The sequence below is a fragment of the Sparus aurata genome, chromosome 7, assembly GCF_900880675.1.
Source record: "Sparus aurata chromosome 7, fSpaAur1.1, whole genome shotgun sequence".
Classification (NCBI taxonomy): Eukaryota; Metazoa; Chordata; class Actinopteri; order Spariformes; family Sparidae; genus Sparus; species Sparus aurata.
In genome coordinates, this window is record NC_044193.1 from 327,349 (window position 1) to 348,995 (window position 21,647).

At 45.5% G+C, this 21,647-nt stretch overlaps 1 pseudogene; it reads right to left on the reverse strand.

Moving 5' to 3' along the window:
• Nucleotides 1-20,857, reverse strand: part of LOC115585678 (FERM domain-containing protein 4B-like) — a 29,371-nt pseudogene extending 8,514 nt beyond the window's left edge.
• Nucleotides 20,858-21,647: the final 790 nt, after the last annotated feature.

The window sequence follows — 21,647 nt, forward strand, 5'->3', positions numbered from 1 at the left end:
GAGGAAGCCTCCCCCACTCTGTTATCCTCCCTCTCCTCCTCCTTCTCTGTCCTCCCTCCTCCCGACCAGCTGATCATCTCTCCTCCTCCACGGCTGTCTGAATCTCGGAGAACCAACAGATCGGAGCTACGAGCAGCAGAGAGAATCATCCTGATGATGTCGCTCACTGCCACCACCTCCTCTCTGACTTCACCTTGACGGTATCAGCAGACAAATCTGCCTTCTACCTGTCAGAGATCACCTCCTCTGCCTCCAACTCCAGGAAACTATTCTTCTTATTCTCTTCTCTCCTCACCCCTCCTCCCCCTGCCTCCCCCTCCTTCCTCCCTCCCTGCTGATGACTTTGCAACTCCTCCGACCCTCACCTCTGATGGCCTCACCTGCTTCAGTCCTCTCTCCTCTGAAGATGTTCTCACATTAGTGATGTCTAACCGGGCCACCACCTGTTCCCTGGACCCGATTCCCTCCTCCCCTCTCCAGAACATCTCTCATGACATCCTGCCATTCCTCACCTCTCTGATCAGCTCCTCCCTCACTTCAGGCCTCCAGCTCCTCCAGACAGCCACAGTAAAGCCGCTCCCACAGAAACCCACCCTGGACTCAGCTGACATCTGAAACTACAGACCTGTATCTCTTCTTTCATTCCTCTCTAAACCACTGGAACCTCCTTGACCCAAATCAGTCAGGCTTCAGGACCGCTCACTCCACTGAGACCTCCTCACAGTGGCTGAGTCGCTCGGTGCCTCCAGAACCTCGTCCAACTCGTCAGTCCTCATTCTCCTCGACTTATCTTCTGTGTTTGACAGTCAACCACCAAATCCTCAGGTTCAGTATCAGGACCGGTTCTGTTTCCACTAACACTAGATCACTAGGCTCTGCAGTCACATCACATGGATTCTCTGACCACTGTTATGCTGGCGACACCATCTGTTCCTCTCTTTACCCCCCGTGCTGCAGCGCGTGATTCCAGACGATGGTTCTGGCCTTCCAGGCCATCAACAGAACTGCACCGTCTACCTCCAAACCCTGGTCAGACCACACGGCCCAGAGAGAGCACTGCACTCTGCTACATCAGCGGGCCGGCTGGGGGAGGTCACATGAACAAGACCAAGATGGCAGCTTAGCGAGGGGGCTCCGAGCACAATTTAATCAAAAACCCTAATATATACTGATAACTTCTTGAAACAAACCTCGGCGTTGATATGCCAAAGCCTATGGCAAACAAACAGTGTGATATTTTTACTCAAGGACGCAAAAGTAGACAACAACCTCTCCACCAACAGAAGCTAGCAACATGGCTAATATAGCTGAGCTCAAATCACTCCGAGCAGACTTCAGACAAAAGTTGGACAATTTTGACTCCCGTCTGACAGATATGGTGAACTCGACGGCTGCACTGGAATGGAAGGTGACAGATGTAAAGAGAGATGTTTCCTCCCATACAAAGTGTATCGAGGAAGCTGAGAGCCGCATACATGAGGCAGAAAACACACTTAAAAAAACAGAAGCAGCACTAGCAAATTGCCTATCTTGAATCAAAAACAGATGGCTTGGAGAACCGGGGCAGAAGAAAGAATCTCCGGCTCATTAATATACAAGAGGGCGTCGAGAGCCAACAAACACTTTCCGACTTTGACAATGGCGTGCTGACACGACGGCTGGGGCTAGCTCCTGAAAGATCGTTCACCTTGGAGCGGGTTCATCGCACGCTAGTTGGGGAAGCCGAACCAAAGCACAGCGATTCACATCCGCTTCTTAAAGTTTCAGAAGGAGTTTGTCTATCGTGAATCAAGGTGGCGAGACAAAATACACGAGGGGGTCAAGATATAATTCGCACAGGATCGGCCTGCACGGATCCGACGGGGATTCAACACAGTAACAAGCTGTTTGTTGATTCCAGAACAACCCCTGAAGGCCGAGAGTGCTACATGACGCCGCAGGAAGCTGAAAAGATTTACAAGATCATCCTACAGTCAGCATGATCCCCACTGGCATGTGATCCATGGAGACAAGATGATGCGCTGCTGAGAGTTGTTTACACTGGAGAAACAGCTGACCAGCAAGATAAGCAGTCCAGGAGTCCAAATAATTTGAAGTAAGATTTGATGTTGTGAGCTAAGCTACTGTGTGTGTGTGTGTGTGTGTGTGTGTGTGTGTGTGTATTATAAACATGCTATTGAAATATCATTCTGCTCAGCAGGTACACCTATGATTACTAGGTTGAGTTTATTTACATACTTCGTTGGTGTTTATTAGACCAGTGGTTATTGTAAAGTCTTACACTCTGAACGGGAGAAATTCCTTTATCAAGTTGAAAGTGCATGATTGACAGGGTTAAGTTACACTGACTAGTTTGTTGAGAATCGATATTGATTACTGATTATTAATTAAAATATTATTATTAATTAATACAATTAATATAGTTAATTAATGAAACGTAGGTAACTATGATTCATTAATGAACACGGGGCACCACCCTGAAATCAGGGATCAATAACCAAATGATATACCTTTAGTCTCAAAGCCTGGAATTAATCAAATGATCAATATTAGACTCAGACTTCTCTTTATTAATCCTTTTGGGATGACTCCTGCAAGGAAATTAGATTGGATTTCCAGCAGCTTACAGGTAGGAAAAGAGGTATAAAGCTACATATAGAACGTAAACAATAGACAGTAAAACAATAAATTCTTAGCTAAAATATAGAAAGTAGACAATAAATAAACAGTAAACATTAAACTCTTAACTATATGTATATAATATATAAAGTAGAGATAAGAATAAAAGTAAGATAATAAAATTCACGGATAATAAAAATAAAAAAACACATAAATAGATAAATGTAGAGAACTGTATAGAGGATGAATATATATAAATAAAGATAAATATATAGGACTGTATATGGCATTGTGTTTTTATACCGTGGATAACTGACATTAGCAGAAATTAGCAGTTAAATTAAATTAAATCATTGACCTTAAGTTGCACAGTGCTACCACTCCTTCCCTTCTGTCCTCTTTACCCTATTTCCTCCTCCCCCCGAGTGAGCAGTTGTAGAGTGTGATGGCATGAGGGACAAAGGAGTTCTTGAGTCTGTTGGTCCTTCACTTGGGAAGGAGCAGCCTTCCACTGAACAGGCTCCTCTGGTTGCTGCTGACGGTGTGCAGGGGGTGGCTGGCATTGTCAATAATGTCCAGCAGTTTGTCCAGTGTCCTCCTCTCTGCCACCGTCACCAGTGAGTCCAGCTGCATGCCGACCACAGAGCCGGCCCGCCTGATCAGTTTATCCAGTCTGGAGGTGTCCTTCTTGGATATGCTGCCCCCCCAGCACACCACAGTGTAGAAGAGGACACTGGTAACCACAGACTGGTAAAACATCCACAGCAGTTTGCTGCAGATGTTGAAAGACCGCAATCTCCTCAGGAAGTACAACCTGCTTTGTGTCTTCCTGTACAGGTGGCTGGTGTGTGTTGTCCAGTCCAGTTTATTATCCAGCCACAGCCCGAGGTATTTGTATGACTGCACAGCCTCCACCTCAGCTCCCTCTAGCAGGACCGCTCTTGGTCTGGACCTCCCAGAGTCAATGACCAGCTCCTTTGTAGGGAGTCCTACAAAGATGGCCGAACATGGCTTTGGAAGTCACGTTCACCGGACTACAAACTAGTGGCCGTGACTCGGGAAATCTCGTCGGATAGACAACAGGAAATGCCGAACGTGACTTGGTGAAGTCTCGCAAGAACACGGATCCCGAGGTGATGACTCAGATTCAACTGAATCATAGACCTGGGATTCAAAAATGGTGGCAGTGAATGTGTCGACCCAAGGAGATTACTACACGCTGTGAGTCGACCTGATGAAGGGACCTTCTGTCTCCTTCTGAAGATAATCTCTTCCTTCTGCAGGCGGTGAGGAACGACTGGGTTGTGCAGCATTCCTCTATGGATCCAAAACAATAATGACGAATATTGGAACAAAAATGAAAGTAAAACAAAAACAGTCTCTGTCTCGTCCAGTGAGGAGGGAACTGAAGCTTAGCTCACGCTAAATGAAAGACGTTTCTCAAAGTTACACCCTTACGGCAGCTGCTGCATGAAACCGGAGTCTCTCCACAACTTAACGATACCTGGAAATGCGACGTGATTTGGGGTCTCCTGACCTTTAAACTTGGAGTGACGTCATTGCGATCCTGGCGGACTTTCCTGGCTCACAGCCAATAGGGACCGGGTGAAAGTTTTGGGGGCGGGTCATACCTTGAGTTACAGTTTTTCACACCTTTTGGACTTTGGTCCTGTTCCTTTGTTCTGCAACTCCTCATGTTGATAAGGCCCCACTAGTTAGGCTTTTGATTTCTCCTAGAGGTCTTCTTTTTGTTTGAGTCATGTGGCATTGAGGCCAAACAAGTTAATACTCAAATGTTGTGGATCAGTATCCCTCAAAATGTCTACTCAAGGAGAAGGGTATTCATTTCAACTGGGGAAATGTTCGGGACTGTTCGAAACACTGTGTGTGTGTATGGGAGGGGTTTGTGTGTGTGTAAGTGGCTAAAAGTCTACTGTGGACTAAACAAACATAATGAACACAGGAAAGAGCAGGTAAACTACTGGCCTGAAGGATAAAGAACAATGCGTAGTATAAAGTCAATATCTGGCAACTTAACTATGGATCCATTAGAGATAAATAATCAATTCAGAGACTTTTATGAAGTGTAAATCAGAATATACAGGAGATAGAAAACCTCAGAATATGTTTCTCTACCAGTTGTGATTTCCAACTATATCAGACGACGAAAAAATAACTCTAGATAGTTCAATAACAACAAAAGACCTTTGTGAAGCTATAGGAGATATTAATAGTGATAAAGCAGCCGGACCGGATGGGTTGCCAGTAGCAGTACATTTAAAAAACAACTTGTATGGCCACTTCTGGATATATATGAAGAATCATTTATTGAAGGAACGCTCCCAGATTCATTCATCTATAATAACCTTAATACTAAAACCATATAAACCCCCAACTGAAGGCTCGTCTTACAGACCAATTAGTTTAATGGGATGTGACACAAAAATACTTTGCAATTGTTTCTAGAAGATTAGATAAATGTCAGTTGATTCGTGATGAAAAACGGGGTTTTGTAAAAAGCCATCAACACCATCTGGAACCCTTTAGTTTACAGAGATCCACCCGACACGGTCGCTCCTCGTCTCCTCTGCTGTTCACGCTGGCAACTGAACCTCGAGCCACGGCTGTGAGAGCACTTACAGGACTATCAGGCATTACAATCGGGGGGATGGATCATCACATTTCTTTATATGCAGATGATATTATATTATTCCTGACAATTTTAAAACATAGTATTCCAATCTAATGAGAATAATTTAACATTTTGGGGGGTTCTCTGGATACAAAATTAACAACTCCAAGTCAGTTTTAATGTTTCTCAACAACCCTTAGCAAAAAGTAGTTTATTCAAGTGTACAACGAGTATACTTATTTTATACTAAAACTGAGGCAGTATACTTGAAGTGTACTTTTTATATACTATATTATATATACTTAAGAAAAGTATAGTGAAGTATACTTGGCTTATACTGAAAAGTATAAAGAATAGTCTAAGACTAAGTACATTAATGCTAAAGCTTATACTTGTAACGCCCCTTGTGGACTGTGGCGCAAAGACTCTTGGGTATTCTGTTGTTGTTGGTGTAATTATGGTTCGTGAATGTGGTTGTGAATAAGATGATGTGTAAGACGGTTGCAGGTTAATTCTCATCCTTGTTCTGTGGTTAAATTGTGTCGAGCTAACAAAGATGATAAAAATGTTGGCACCGTGAGTGAAGGGGTGTTTTCTGGGAGAGATGTCCTGTCTGTTAAGCTGTTGGTATGTGTGGTAATAAATGGCAAATTTCTGGCTAAAACTTGTTAAATTACAAGTACTAATACTTAGTATGTCTTGATCTAAGTATAGATTAAGGTGAAGTCATTAACTTGTGCTTACATTTAAGTTAACAGAATAAAAAGCTATATTATATATATATATATATATATATATATATATATATATATATATATATACACACACATGTGTGTATATATATATATACACACAGCAGGGAGCAGGAAGGTGGGGGCTAGAGGAGGACGGAGGGCTTCTGTCCTCCGTGGGAGGGATCTCCTTCATTCATTCAATGCATTCAGGATTTTTCCATGCTGATCTATGATTGGCTAAGACACGTAATTTGACGCACTAAGGGAGGACGTCCTCCCTTACCAATCAGCAACCAGAATACAAGATTGACAGCAGGTTGGTCCAATAACAGTTCCCAAATTTAATTCTCACATTTATACAACCGTAAACAAAAAATACTTTTATGTGTTTCACAGCTTTCACTGCCAGCCATGCTCGGACAAGAAATATGGAGTTTTCAGCGATATTGGAATCGGTTTTAAAGGAAATATAAGCACATTTCTGAAAGAAAAAAAACTGTCTGGAGAAATCAGAGCAAAGCAGTCAGAAAGATAATTCATAGTTTTCGTTTCGTTCGTCCCGATAGTGGACATAACGTTAGCGCAGTGCATAGAGCAGTTACCTGCCACGCAGGAGACCGGGGAACGAGTCCCGGTAGGGTATTAGCCATTTAATAAAATGTTTTTTAAAGATGTCTTGTAAGTCATTGTGTTGTTGCTTAATTTTCACTGAATATAAGAAAGTAGGGATAAGTAGTTGACTTGTATAAAATAACATGACACTGTGGACTGGTTTTCCTCCTGTCCTCCACAATTTTTTCAGTCACCAGCCGCCACTGATACAGACATATACCAGTGCCATTACTACTATTATTTCTAAATATTATATAAACCTACAGCAACACAACTTCAAATAAAAAGCAGTTACACATTTCCCAAAAATGAAGATGGGAGAGTGTCAACATGACTTTTGTAACAGAGTCTTAGTCAATGCTGAAACAATCAAAAGAAGCTGGCTGATCTACTCAAACAGAAATGATAGCTCGCACGGCTTCTGCTGCTAAATGTTTTCTAAAAAGAATACAGACTTAATAAGGAAGGACTAAAGGACCGGAACAATGCAAGCCAGTAGCTGAAGGTTCATGAGGATAGCCCGGAGCACAATACCCACATGGCAACATGGAAGGAGATGGAGGTCGTTTTGCAAAGCGGCTGACAATAGATAAGAGAGAGACGGCACTCTGAGGCTGACAGATAATATGTTTGCGTTTTTATTTGGTGAGATAGTTTTGACTTAAAAGAAATAAAATCTTGAATACATACATGCAGTGTCTGTGTGAGTTTATGAACATTGATTGTGAAATTAACTGCGATGCAGGGGGGGCCGGCTAAGATCTTGCCTAGGGCGCCAAATTACTCAGAGCCGGCACTGACGACTAATGTACTTATTGTAAGTTGCTTTGGACAAAAGCGTCTGCTAAATGTAAATGTAAATGTAAATGTGTGTGATCTCAGGTGTGACACAGGATGTACAGGTGAGATCCTGCGCTGTGATTGGCTGCATGACATCATTATGTCACATCCCAGCATGCTGCTACAGTTTATCTGCTGCCTGATGTCCCTCACAGTCCAAACTAAACTTCATACTTAATATTTCATAATTTGTTGTTCAAACATTCATTCAGGTTCACAACTTTAAAACAACAATTAACATCAGATCTGTCCTGTCTGTCCTATCCTGTCTAGGGGGTGTAACCAGGGCTGTAAACTAACTTTTTGGCTCACCTGCCGAGGGGACCGGTAGATGAAAGAATCTACCGGCCAAGTCAATTTTTTACTGGCCAAATAATAAATTGCCTCTTTTTGTTGCATATATCTGTTTCAGTACTTTTCATGGAGATAACAGTATTATATAACAATACATGCTTAGAAAAGAGGCCAAAGTATTATTTAGAAATACATTTTAATATTATTAATTAAATTTCAAAACATTGCAAATTGAAAACTTGAACAGTGCAAAACTTTGACAAAGGAAACACTCATTAATTAACTATCAGGCTCTGTAACAGACTTGTTAGTGGAGACTGTACCATAATAACATTTACACTGGATTTGATGGTTTTACACGTTTTGTGACGTGACAACTGTTCTCATATTAAGCCACTTGATTATCAAACTGAAACCTAATCGAAGGAAGTCGTTTAGAAATTATGCACAACTTAAGTACAACTTCCCTCAGCTCATGAGTTAGAGGTGTCGTCATCGCTGCGCTCGACTCACAGTCACTGCGCCAAACTTTTACAGAGCGGTGACGCGCACGCTACGTTGCTTCTGAAGGGAACTATTTTCTACAGCGGTGACGTCGGGGGAGCTACTTCAGTGCGACACACAACAAGTATCCGGTTTAGCACCAACGTTTGCTACCGTCATAATTTATCACTTTACAGCTACTACAATGTTTTGCTATATCATACATAATTTATTGCAAGAGCACGACCATCGGGACAAACATGTACCCGCCCCGTGGCATGTATCCCTCCAAAATTAAGTCGCCAGGGGAATATTTTAGTCGCATTTGGCGAGTGGCGACCGCTAGTTTACAGCCCTGGGTGTAACGATACACAAAAATCACGGTTCGATACGTACCTCAGTTTTGAGGTCACGGTTCAGTTCATTTTTGGTACAGTATGGGAACAAAATGCAAAACATAAATGTGCTTGTTGTGTATTCTGAACTTTTGTAAACCAACAATTTATTGTAACTTTTTACAAAATATGAAAATAAAATTAAAAAAATTGTATACTGTAAAGTGCTGCCTGGTAATAAGTTCAATAAATTATTTTCAATTAAACAAAATATATATAAAATAAGCTTTCCAATGAATAAAATATTCATAAACAAAAAATACATGAAATATAAAAATAAATTCCTCACAGCTTGTTAAAGGCTTTTAACAAAACTTTTCTAAAAGTAAAGTGCAGCACTAACAGTTGCAGCATGTAGCCCTGTTCAGTTTTACTCAACCTTCTTATTTTTACCAGAATGATTAACTTGTCCACAATGACTCCACCCATGAGTTATTAGTGAGTACAGGCTTTCATTAAGAAGATATAAGGAAATATGCACTTTTGGACGATTCATTGACAGTCACGTTTTTTTGGACCGGCATCGTCACAGTCACCTACACTGTCACTGTGTGCTCTGTAGCACTCGTCTAACAGCGGTTTGCAGTGGTCCGGCATCTCTGTGTGGAATAGTGTTCAAGCCACCTCAAAATGAATATACGGTACATATGCATGAATTGGATCGATGAGCAGGAATGTTTTTCCTGGTAAGCGGACATGGCCGAGGACCCCTCTCCAGGTGAGATTTTCAAACCACACCTCCAGCACATCTCGGACCCTCACTGGTAAAATGAACACCAGTTAAACTGTCACACCAGAAACATGTCTTTCTCCGTTGCAATATTAAACCAGGAAGCCGCAGTGCTCCCAAGCAGGAGAATTTAGCGACAAGGGAGGGTCTTCAAGCTCTGGTTTCTTGCTAGCATTAGCCATCCCTGCCGAAAAAACGGCATAGACCAGCACTAAAACCAGCAACAAATGCTGGTCTTGATGGGAACCAGTCACTAGCAAGACTGGTCCATGCTGTCTTTTTCAGCAGGGATGAAGTAAACGGGCTGCACGTGTAGCTGCAGGCGGGAATTAAACAGACACAACGTCCGTTCTGGGAACTCACCCGTGCACAGCCCAGTACCGAACCCAACGTCCTGTACCGAAACTGTTCAATACAAATACATGTATTGTTACACCCCTAGTCCTCTCTGTCCTGTCTCCTGTCTGTCCTGTCTGTCCTGCCTGTCCTGTCTCCTGTCTGTCATGTCTGTCCTCTCTTTCCTATCTGTCCTCTCTGTCCTGTCTCCTGTCTGTCATGTCTGTCCTCTCTGTCCTGTCTCCTGTCTGTCCTGTCTCCTGTCTGTCCTCTCTGTCCTGTCTCCTGTCTGTCATGTCTGTCCTCTCTGTCCTGTCTCCTGTCTGTCCTGTCTCCTGTCTGTCCTCTCTGTCCTGTCTCCTGTCTGTCCTGTCTCCTGTCTGTCCTCTCTGTCCTGTCTCCTGTCTGTCATGTCTGTCCTGTCTTTCCTGTCTGTCCTCTCTGTCCTGTCTCCTGTCTGTCATGTCTCCTGTCTGTCCTCTCTGTCCTGTCTCCTGTCTGTCATGTCTCCTGTCTGTCCTCTCTGTCCTGTCTCCTGTCTGTCCTGTCTCCTGTCTGTCCTCTCTGTCCTGTCTCCTGTCTGTCCTGTCTCCTGTCTGTCCTCTCTGTCCTGTCTCCTGTCTGTCATGTCTGTCCTCTCTTTCCTGTCTGTCCTCTCTGTCCTGTCTCCTGTCTGTCATGTCTGTCCTCTCTTTCCTGTCTGTCCTCTCTGTCCTGTCTCCTGTCTGTCCTGTCTCCTGTCTGTCCTCTCTGTCCTGTCTCCTGTCTGTCATGTCTGTCCTCTCTGTCCTGTCTCCTGTCTGTCATGTCTGTCCTGTCTCCTGTCTGTCATGTCTGTCCTCTCTGTCCTGTCTCCTGTCTGTCCTGTCTCCTGTCTGTCATGTCTCCTGTCTGTCATGTCTGTCCTCTCTGTCCTGTCTCCTGTCTGTCATGTCTGTCCTGTCTCCTGTCTGTCCTGCCTCCTGTCTGTCATGTCTCCTGTCTGTCATGTCTGTCATGTCTGTCCTGTCTCCTGTCTGTCATGTCTCCTGTCTGTCATGTCTGTCCTGTCTCCTGTCTGTCTGCCTCCTGTCTGTCATGTCTCCTGTCTGTCATGTCTGTCATGTCTGTCCTGTCTCCTGTCTGTCATGTCTCCTGTCTGTCATGTCTGTCCTCTCTGTCCTGTCTCCTGTCTGTCATGTCTCCTGTCTGTCATGTCTGTCCTCTCTGTCCTGTCTCCTGTCTGTCATGTCTCCTGTCTGTCATGTCTGTCCTGTCTCCTGTCTGTCCTGCCTCCTGTCTGTCATGTCTCCTGTCTGTCATGTCTGTCATGTCTGTCCTGTCTGTCATGTCTCCTGTCTGTCATGTCTGTCCTCTCTGTCCTGTCTCCTGTCTGTCATGTCTGTCCTCTCTGTCATGTCTGTCCTCTCTGTCCTGTCTCCTGTCTGTCATGTCTCCTGTCTGTCATGTCTGTCCTCTCTGTCATGTCTGTCCTCTCTGTCCTGTCTCCTGTCTGTCATGTCTCCTGTCTGTCATGTCTGTCCTGTCTGTCATGTCTCCTGTCTGTCATGTCTCCTGTCTGTCATGTCTGTCCTGTCTGTCCTGTCTCCTGTCTGTCATGTCTCCTGTCTGTCATGTCTGTCCTCTCTGTCCTGTCTCCTGTCTGTCATGTCTCCTGTCTGTCATGTCTCCTGTCTGTCATGTCTGTCATGTCTGTCCTGTCTCCTGTCTGTCATGTCTCCTGTCTGTCATGTCTGTCCTCTCTGTCCTGTCTCCTGTCTGTCATGTCTCCTGTCTGTCATGTCTGTCCTGTCTCCTGTCTGTCCTGCCTCCTGTCTGTCATGTCTCCTGTCTGTCATGTCTGTCATGTCTGTCCTGTCTCCTGTCTGTCATGTCTCCTGTCTGTCATGTCTGTCCTCTCTGTCCTGTCTCCTGTCTGTCATGTCTCCTGTCTGTCATGTCTGTCCTGTCTCCTGTCTGTCCTGCCTCCTGTCTGTCATGTCTCCTGTCTGTCATGTCTGTCATGTCTGTCCTGTCTGTCATGTCTCCTGTCTGTCATGTCTGTCCTCTCTGTCCTGTCTCCTGTCTGTCATGTCTGTCCTCTCTGTCATGTCTGTCCTCTCTGTCATGTCTCCTGTCTGTCATGTCTGTCCTCTCTGTCATGTCTGTCCTCTCTGTCCTGTCTCCTGTCTGTCATGTCTCCTGTCTGTCATGTCTGTCCTGTCTGTCATGTCTCCTGTCTGTCATGTCTCCTGTCTGTCATGTCTGTCCTGTCTGTCCTGTCTCCTGTCTGTCATGTCTCCTGTCTGTCATGTCTGTCCTCTCTGTCCTGTCTCCTGTCTGTCATGTCTCCTGTCTGTCATGTCTCCTGTCTGTCATGTCTGTCATGTCTGTCCTGTCTCCTGTCTGTCATGTCTCCTGTCTGTCATGTCTGTCCTCTCTGTCCTGTCTCCTGTCTGTCATGTCTCCTGTCTGTCATGTCTGTCCTGTCTCCTGTCTGTCCTGCCTCCTGTCTGTCATGTCTCCTGTCTGTCATGTCTGTCATGTCTGTCCTGTCTGTCCTGTCTCCTGTCTGTCATGTCTCCTGTCTGTCATGTCTGTCCTGTCTCCTGTCTGTCCTGTCTCCTGTCTGTCATGTCTCCTGTCTGTCATGTCTGTCCTGTCTGTCATGTCTCCTGTCTGTCATGTCTCCTGTCTGTCATGTCTGTCCTGTCTGTCCTGTCTCCTGTCTGTCATGTCTCCTGTCTGTCATGTCTGTCATGTCTCCTGTCTGTCATGTCTGTCCTCTCTGTCATGTCTCCTGTCTGTCATGTCTCCTGTCTGTCATGTCTGTCCTGTCTCCTGTCTGTCATGTCTCCTGTCTGTCCTGTCTGTCATGTCTCCTGTCTGTCATGTCTGTCCTCTCTGTCATGTCTCCTGTCTGTCATGTCTCCTGTCTGTCATGTCTGTCCTGTCTGTCATGTCTGTCATGTCTCCTGTCTGTCATGTCTCCTGTCTGTCATGTCTGTCCTGTCTGTCATGTCTGTCCTCTCTGTCCTGTCTCCTGTCTGTCATGTCTGTCCTGTCTCCTCTCTGTCATGTCTCCTGTCTGTCATGTCTCCTGTCTGTCATGTCTCCTGTCTGTCATGTCTGTCCTGTCTGTCATGTCTGTCCTCTCTGTCCTGTCTCCTGTCTGTCCTGTCTCCTGTCTGTCCTGTCTCCTGTCTGTCCTGTCTGTCATGTCTCCTGTCTGTCATGTCTGTCCTCTCTGTCCTGTCTTGTCTTGTCTAAACTCTGAGAACAAGATGTCCTCTGACTACAGGACACTGTCCCTGAGAACAGGAAGTAGAGCCCAACAGGAAACAGGAAGAAGGAAATGAGCAATGAAAAGAAGGAAACGAGAGCAGGAGAGAGAGAGAGAGAGACAGACACATGTTACAGAGAGAGAATAATACTGATACTCGTGCAGAGACCAGACTCAGAGTCCAACAGCTCTGAATCTGAATCTCACATTTATCAGACGCTTCTGTCCAAAGCGACTTTCAGTAATTCATTCACACACTGATGGTGCCGACCAGCACATCAGGAGCAGTCTGGGGTTCAGTATCTTGCTCAAGGACACTTCCACATGCAGACCAGGGGAATCAAACCAGCAACGTTCTGATGACAAGATGCTGGTTCGACCCCTGAGTCACAGCCACCACATGAGCCCAGTGTTGTCCAGTCAGAGATTACAGGAAGTGAGAGCTCAGCTTCACATTAAAACCACAAAGGCTGAAGTGATCCACCCCGAGACCAGCAAAGACCACATCAGTCCAGACCTGTCAGCTGCTCTGGGTTCAGGTCTGCTTCCTGTCCCCAGGGTCCAATCTGAACCAAGGACTCCACAAACCTGCAGGTCTGCTGAGACTAAAACAGTTCAGACGCTTGTTCTTCTTCTACTGTTTCACATGTGTCACACCTCCTGAACGCAAACACACACGCACACCAGCTGGCCTGATGAACGAAGCTTTCAGGTGTCAATGTGCTTCAGGTAATCACGGCTTTATCAAATCAGACTTTATATTCTAACATGTGCAGAGCTTCATAAGACTCCTCCTTAACACACCTGAACACACCTGGACACACCTGAACACACCTTAACACACCTGAACACACCTTAACACACCTGCGCACAGCTGGACACACCTGAACACAGCTGGACACACCTGAACACTGCTGGACACACCTGAACTCACCTGAACTCACATCTGTATATTGTTACTCTCCATCAGCCCACAAACAACAAAGTAGAAGAAACATGAGCAGACGAGCAGCTGAAATACCTGCAGAGGTGGAGCCAGGTGTCCTTTGTGTCTCCATGGAGACATGAAGACACGTCAGGACGCTTTAAATCCAGAAGAAGAAGAGAACAAAGAGGAGACGCTCAGAGGAGTGAAGCAGCTCCGACACGTTCACACTGAAGCTCTGCTCCGTCTGCACCGTCAGCTCACACACACACACACACACACACACAGTTCAACACGCCACTTCAAAGTAAAAGTACAGGAAGAAAAGGCTCCCACAGGAAATTCAGTCAGATGTCCGGTCCACTCGAGTTGGTTCTGATCAACTTGTCTTGTGAGTTAAAGACTTAAAGCACTCGTCGTTTGTTTCCTTCAGTGTTTCTGTGTGTGAACGTGACGAGACGTTTCTGATTGAAGGATTTCAGAATAAATCAGCTGTAGTAGAATCATATCACACACACACACACACACACACACAATAAGAGAGGACATGAAGACAAACTGTCTTCATCTTTATATTTTATTCTTCACTTCCTGGCTGTCTCTCTGCTGAGCTCTTATTGTGAAAGAGGCTGCATCCTGTTCACTCTCAGCAACTTGATGAAGCCTCAGCGTGTGTGTGCATGTGTGTGTGTGCGTGTGTGTGCGTGTGTGTGTGCGTGTGTGTGTGTGTGTGTGTGTGCGTGCGTGTGTGTATGTGTGTGTGAGTGTGTGAGTGCGTGTTTTCACATATATATGTTGTAAATGTTAATGAACAAGTTTTATTAGTTTTAAATATTGTGATGTCACAGATGTCACAGATGATGTCACAGATGATGTCACAGATGATGTCACAGATGATGTCACAGATGATGTGTTTCTTGTGTTTCTGTGTTTTCACATCAGTGATGTCCTGGATGTTCCAGAGCTCCATGAAGCTAGCATGCTACATTAACTTACCATGCTACATCATGTTAAGAAGCTGCAGTGTGTTAGCAAGCTACATGCTAACATCCAGTGTTTGAATGTGGTTTACTGGGACAGATAATGACGGACCATTTTAATGACTGGGAGGACGTGTGGTTAAACTGGTCTGTGGAAACACAGACTGAGTCAGAACCAACCAATCAGAGCAGCCGAGGACAGACAGAGAGAGAGCTGTGGTCCGTTCATCATGACCTCTGAAGTTTTTTAACCCTAAGCAGAGACTGCAGGCTGCACCAGCCCAACAACCCCCGCATCGAGGACTACAGACACCTGGGAGTGGTGATCGACAACAGACTGGAAATCTAATACCGAGGGTGTTTACAAAAAGGGGATGAGCAGACTCTATTTCCTGAGGAAGCTGAGATCCTTCAACGTGTGCAGCAAGATGTTGGAGATCTTTCACCGGTCTGTTGTTGCCAGCATCATTTTCTTTGCTGCTGTGTGTTGGAGCAGCAGCATCAGAGCCAGCGACACTAATAGAAGGCTGGCTCTGTACTTGGTCTCAGGTTGGAGTCTTTTGAGTCCGTGGTTGAGAGGAGAACGCTGAACAAACTGTTATCCATCATGGACAATGATCAGCAGCCTCTCCATCACACAGTAGACAGACAGCGGAGCTCCTTCTCTCACAGACTGCTGCAGCTCCGCTGTCGAAGGGACAGATACAGGAAATCTTTCCTGCCACACACATCACACTGTACAATAATAACAGCTAACACTCTGGTCATAACACAAAGTCTCTACGCACTTTGGTTTTATACACTCTGTTCACTGCACCTTATATTTTATCTTGCACTACAGTCACTCTGCTTATTTATACACTTTTTATACATTTTTGTATATTACTTTTTTCTATTGCTATTTAATATGTCGAGGTTGTTTCTCTTATTTCATTGTGTTGTTATTGTCTCTGTGTGTAATGCTGCTGCTACACCGGAATTTCCCAGCTTGGGATCAATAAAGTATATCTATCTATCTATCTATCTATCTATCTATCAGCACGCAACCTGAGAGGCAAGACTGAGGGCAGCAGTGAGCCCACACTCAGCTAAATGTCCTCAGCTACGTTTCACACAGTGTGAGCAGTAAAATGTGTGTCTCTCTCACACACTCACAGCTGCAGGCCTTCATATCAAAGCGAACCATCAACTATTTGAAGTTCTCTCTCCCTGTGTGTGTGTGTGTGTGTGTGTGTGTATGTGTTTGTGTGTGTGTGTGTGTGTGTTTGTGTGTCTCGCCCTGCTCTTGTTTTCTCCCCCCAGTAGCAGCAGACACAACAGAACAGAGAGCATCATGGGAAAGAGATCAGGATCAGAGTCCTGATCCGGATCAGACTGGATCCAGTTCAGACCCATCAGGCTCACCGTGTGTGTGTATGTGTGTGTGTGTGTGTCAGACAGTGTACTACAATCACTAACACACACACACACACACACACAACTACAACAACAACAACAACAACACAACTTAGCAGAGACTGCAGGCTGCACCAGCCCAACAACCACTCAACAACAAACAACGCCATAACTTCAACAACAACACAAAAAACAACAACAACAACACAACAACACCACCACTACCAACAACACCAACAACAACAAACAACAGACAACACAACTGTAACAACCAGCTGTTCTGTTCCTCTGTGGTTTTGATCCGGGTTCAGTTTGTCTCTGGATCCAGTCTCTGGTGCTGTTTCGTCATCCTGCTCTCTGATTGGCTCAACACAGATGTGTTTATGGTGTTTGTCCATAGAGTAAACTGAAATATTAAAAATAAATCGGGGGAGCGAGGGATGAGAGGAGGTTGAAGGACGGAGAACAGCTGTACAGAGGGGTGAGCAGGAGGTCACAGCTGAATATTAAAACTGATCCATTCAGTCATCTTTCAACTCTTCAAAACCAGGTCGCAGACTCTGGCCTCAAAACCAGGTATGATGAGGACCGGGTCTGTGACACACAGGCAAACTATAACATTCACGTCAGTCGTCATTTCCTCTGTCTCTGATTGGTCCGTCAGTGTGGCATCACAGAGACTGCAGGAACCTGACAGCTCAGGTGTTAGAAGACATCCTGACTGAAGGTGCTTATTACACACACACACACACACGCACACACACACACACACACACACACACATAGTCTCCTGCCTCTGTGCCTTTGAACACATATACAGATACATACATCTACACCTGCCTGTGTGTATGTGTTACTGTGTGTGTGTGTGTGTGTGTGTGTGTGTACTGTGTGTGTGTGGTGTGTGTGTGTGTGTGTGCGTGTGTGTGTGCGTGTGTGTGTGTGTGTGGAGGATGAATGTAGGTCAGGCAGCAGATTCTCCGCATGGCAACAATGTAGAAAATCCCAACTCTGAATACAGCCTTCTGATTGGCTGAGAGCTCCAACCAGGCAACCAATAACCTTTCAACCCTCAGGATGCTCCGTGTGTCTGTTACACTGTGTGTGTGTGTGTGTGTGTGTGTGTGTATGTGTGTCAAGTGCGTGGCATTCAGGTGACATCACAGTTGTAGCAGCTCAGTGGGCGGAGTCAAGTCCAGGTTCCAGAGGTGACAGACTAAAGGACTTCATGTCCCAGGGATCATTGCTGTAAAAACTGTCCAATCAGAGAGCTCCAGACTCTGTTGCCGTGCAACTGATCAGTTTTTGATCTGAAGATGATGCAACTGTGATGTCACTGCTCTGGATGGAGGTGTTTCCATAGCAACAGCTGCTGAGGCTCATGGGTACTGAAGTGTTTTCTACATTCAGGGTCAATATGCTTTTTTCCATCAGTGAGCAGGTTATTGATTATTAATCAAAACATCACATGACTGTTCAGATTCAGAACAACAGACCAGGAGGCAGTCAGTAGAGCACATACCTCCGCCACAGCAAACAGTCCTCTTCTGTACTCACTCATAGAGAACAGCCGCCTTCATACACCTGATGGTTTTCATCCAAACTCATGAAAAAAAAATACAAAATGATGGGAAATGTCCTGTCTCACAATGTCTCCTTATGTGGATCAGCGTCAGGAGTTAATGAGATCTTTTCTGGGCCAAGACCCGTCCTCCATCCAAGTTTTGTGGAAATCCCACCAGTATTTTTTCTGGAATCCTGCTGACAAACCAACCAAGCAACAAAACAACCAGCCAGCAGGTGACATCAGGCCTCAGCAGGTGACATCAGACCTCAGCAGGTGACATCAGACCTCAGCAGGTGACATCAGACCTCAGCAGGTGACATCAGACCTCAGCAGGTGACATCAGACCTCAGCAGGTGACATCAGACCTCAGCAGGTGACATCAGGCCTCAGCAGGTGACATCAGACCTCAGCAGGTGACATCAGACCTCAGCAGGTGACATCAGGCCTCAGCAGGTGACATCAGACCTCAGCAGGTGACATCAAACCTCAGCAGGTGACATCAGACCTCAGCAGGTGACATCAGACCTCAGCAGGTGACATCAGACCTCAGCAGGTGACATCAGGCCTCAGCAGGTGACATCAGGCCTCAGCAGGTGACATCAGGCCTCAGCAGGTGACATCAGGCCTCAGCAGGTGACATCAGACCTCAGCAGGTGACATCAGACCTCAGCAGACACCTGACTGACAGCACCTGAACGCCTCACCTGTAGACTGCAGGGCTGCTTCACAGTTCGGTCCTGAAACAAGGTTTAGGACACAGAACCAGGATCCTGCTGTTCACAGCCGACTGTACCGGATCAGAACATGTTTGTGAGGAGGTGATGGAGGACAAACAGACTGTTTCAAATCAGGGTCCATTTGTGTTTCAGCACTGACACTGATGAAGAAGTGCTCAGCTCTGATTATAGACCCTAACCCTAACTTATATTCAGTTACTTTTGAATCTCGGTCTGGCTGAATACCTGACTCTGATTGGCTGCAGGCTGTCTTCTCATCAGCTCATCGTCCTCTCGCTACCACAGGGTGGTGCTGCAACACACCAGCTGCAGGAAGTAGCCTACACCGTCACATCTCATTGGCCGTTCAGCCTCTCTACTTCAGACAGAGCAACAGTTACATGGACGATCAGCTGTTCTGATCATCTTATTGATCTGAGGAAAGTCACATGACCGTCCGCTCACACACATCCTCACACTGTCTTGCCTTTGAGTCATGCTAGCATTATGTTAGCACACTGGCTAACAGCTTCACTGGAGCAGTGAACCACGTTTCCATTACAGAAGAACCCGATGGGTCTGTACTGATTGTTCCAGGAGTTAGTCAGAACCTCACCACCTGCGTCCCAGTGAATACTCTGTGCCGCACCTCAGCTTCTTATTGATCATTATTTTATAAAGAGGTGACAAAGGCTCAGCACAGACCCAATATATCAATAATCAATCAACCACCAGAGTCAGGTGACAGCTGTCTGCTCTCTGATTGGCTGGTTTCTGTCTTTGTTCAGACAGACAGAAATATCTTCTGTTTCTCTTCAGGATCGTATAAAATCTTTACATCGCCATGGAAACAGCAGTGGATCAGATCACATGATCTGTTGTCAACAGTCGGCCAGTCGTCATGGAAGTGACGCTGTTTGTAAACAAAAACACGATGACTGTTTTTCACCTGAGGAGGCACACACACCTGAAAACATGTGCAATCAATACAATCAATATATCAGCATGCTTGCGTGTGTGTGTTGTACACACAGTTCATCATGACCAACTGATGTCAGAACAGTTTGATCGAGTGAACAGATGAGAAAGTTTCACCTGTGAGTCCATGAAACTGATCAGTGATCAGTGCTGACTCACAGCCTTTACAGTAAAGTACTCGAGTAAAAGTCCCCTGTGTGAAGAGTACTCGAGTAAAAGTCTCAGAGTATCTGATGTTAAATGTAGTTCAGTATCAAAGTGTCAGTAAAGTAACTGATCCATATATTAACATGTTTGTATAAACTGAGTCAGCTGATCGTCACAATCACTGATTTATCTGACTGATGAGGAAATCAGTTCGTTTAAAAATGTAATCTGTGAAGTAACTAGTTACTGAAGTAACCAGATAAATGTAGTGGAGTAACAGAAATACAGAAGTACAAGTTCCTCCTCAGAGTGAATATACTTTTATACTATTCCAGAGAACGAGCGGACATCACACACACACACACGCACACACACACACGCACACACACACACACACACACACACGCACACACACACACGCACACGCACACACACACACGCAGCGGGCACGTGGCTCTGGGTGGGGACAGCCGTAATGTAAAATATAAAAACGTCGTTTCTTCATCATCAAACATTATGATGACATCAAAACGTCACAAATTAAATGTTGATTCAAACTTAAGTGACACGTGAGCCGCTTCCTGCCGCCGCATGCACACTTTGAATTGATGGCATTTCGCGGTGGCACGTGACTCCTCTGTTTGATAACTGTGAGCCGAATTAAAGACGAGCTCGTGCGTGTTCAGATGACACGCTCACCTTTGTTCTCCCCCTGCACGCCGCTGCGCACGAGCGAAACATTCATAAAATGACCAACTTTCAGATGGAGTCTGATGCGGTGTGCTGCGCGCGGGAGGGGCCAAAGTGCCCTGCTGGAGATGGTTCCTACCTGGACCTCCTGCGGCTCCGGACGTCCTGCGGGTTCCCACCTGCAACCCCTCGGTCACATGATCCAGAGACGGCCCGCTCCAGAACCTCCGCTCAGCTGATTGTCTCTGCTGCGTCTCGCGCTCCACACATCAGGTGTGATCGATGAAGCTCATTGATTGATTGATGACGCTAATTGTGGCCTCGTGCAGCCGCTCCGGGATCAAAAGAGCTGATCACAGGTCATCGATCGATCATCGCGGATCGATGATGTGATCAGATGAAGGGTCCTGCTCCTCCTCCTCCTCCAGCAGCGTCTGTTCACACTGAATCAGCCTCCATCAGCACCGCCAGCGCGCACACAACGCCGCGGGCACGCGCCCGCTCGTGCGCGCACACAAAGGCTCACAACTGAGAGTGATGTGATCTACAGATGGATGACATGATTATTAGTTATTGGTTCAGAGCGATCGGATTGAATTAAACATTAACTTTAACATTTTTTTAAAAAAGCATTAAAGAATCTTCAGTTTGCATATTAATGTAAGTTTGAATGAAGCCGCTGCTCATCAATAACCAAACGAACCTGATCACTGTTTCTAACTGCTTCACTCTCAGGCAACAGACACAGGAAGAGAGGCCAGCAGCCTTCACAATAAAAGCATGGAGTGTAACCCTAACACACACACACACACGCAGGTGCTCCGTCACCTTTCCACGACGTTCAGAGATCAAAGTTCAAACAGTTCCAGTCAGAACCATCTAAGCGTTGTTTCCTAACACTTCTACATTCAGAGTGTAAACAGGTGACAGAACCCTCAGTTCTGTCTGTGCTACAGAACACAGGTCTGGGATCAGTGGGTCCTGTAGTGGTCGTGGTCCTCTCAGGTCACCTTGTTGAAAGAGTCTTTACTTTATTATATTTTACTTAATAATCTACTTTAGTAAAGAAAACATATATGACAGGTGTGTTGAAATAAAAATGCTCAATCGATTTGGCATTTATAATGAAATGAAATTGCTTTATTTGAGATCAACAGTGAGGGTGGGTCGTTTCTGACCCGGAGGACGAGGGCGTGTACAGAATGTGAAGACAACAGGAGGGTTAATGCCGAGGTAGGAAATGTTGTGTTAGCATTAGCATTAAGCTAACCCAGCTGTGTCACTGGCTCAGACTGCAGTGCTTTCAAAGCAG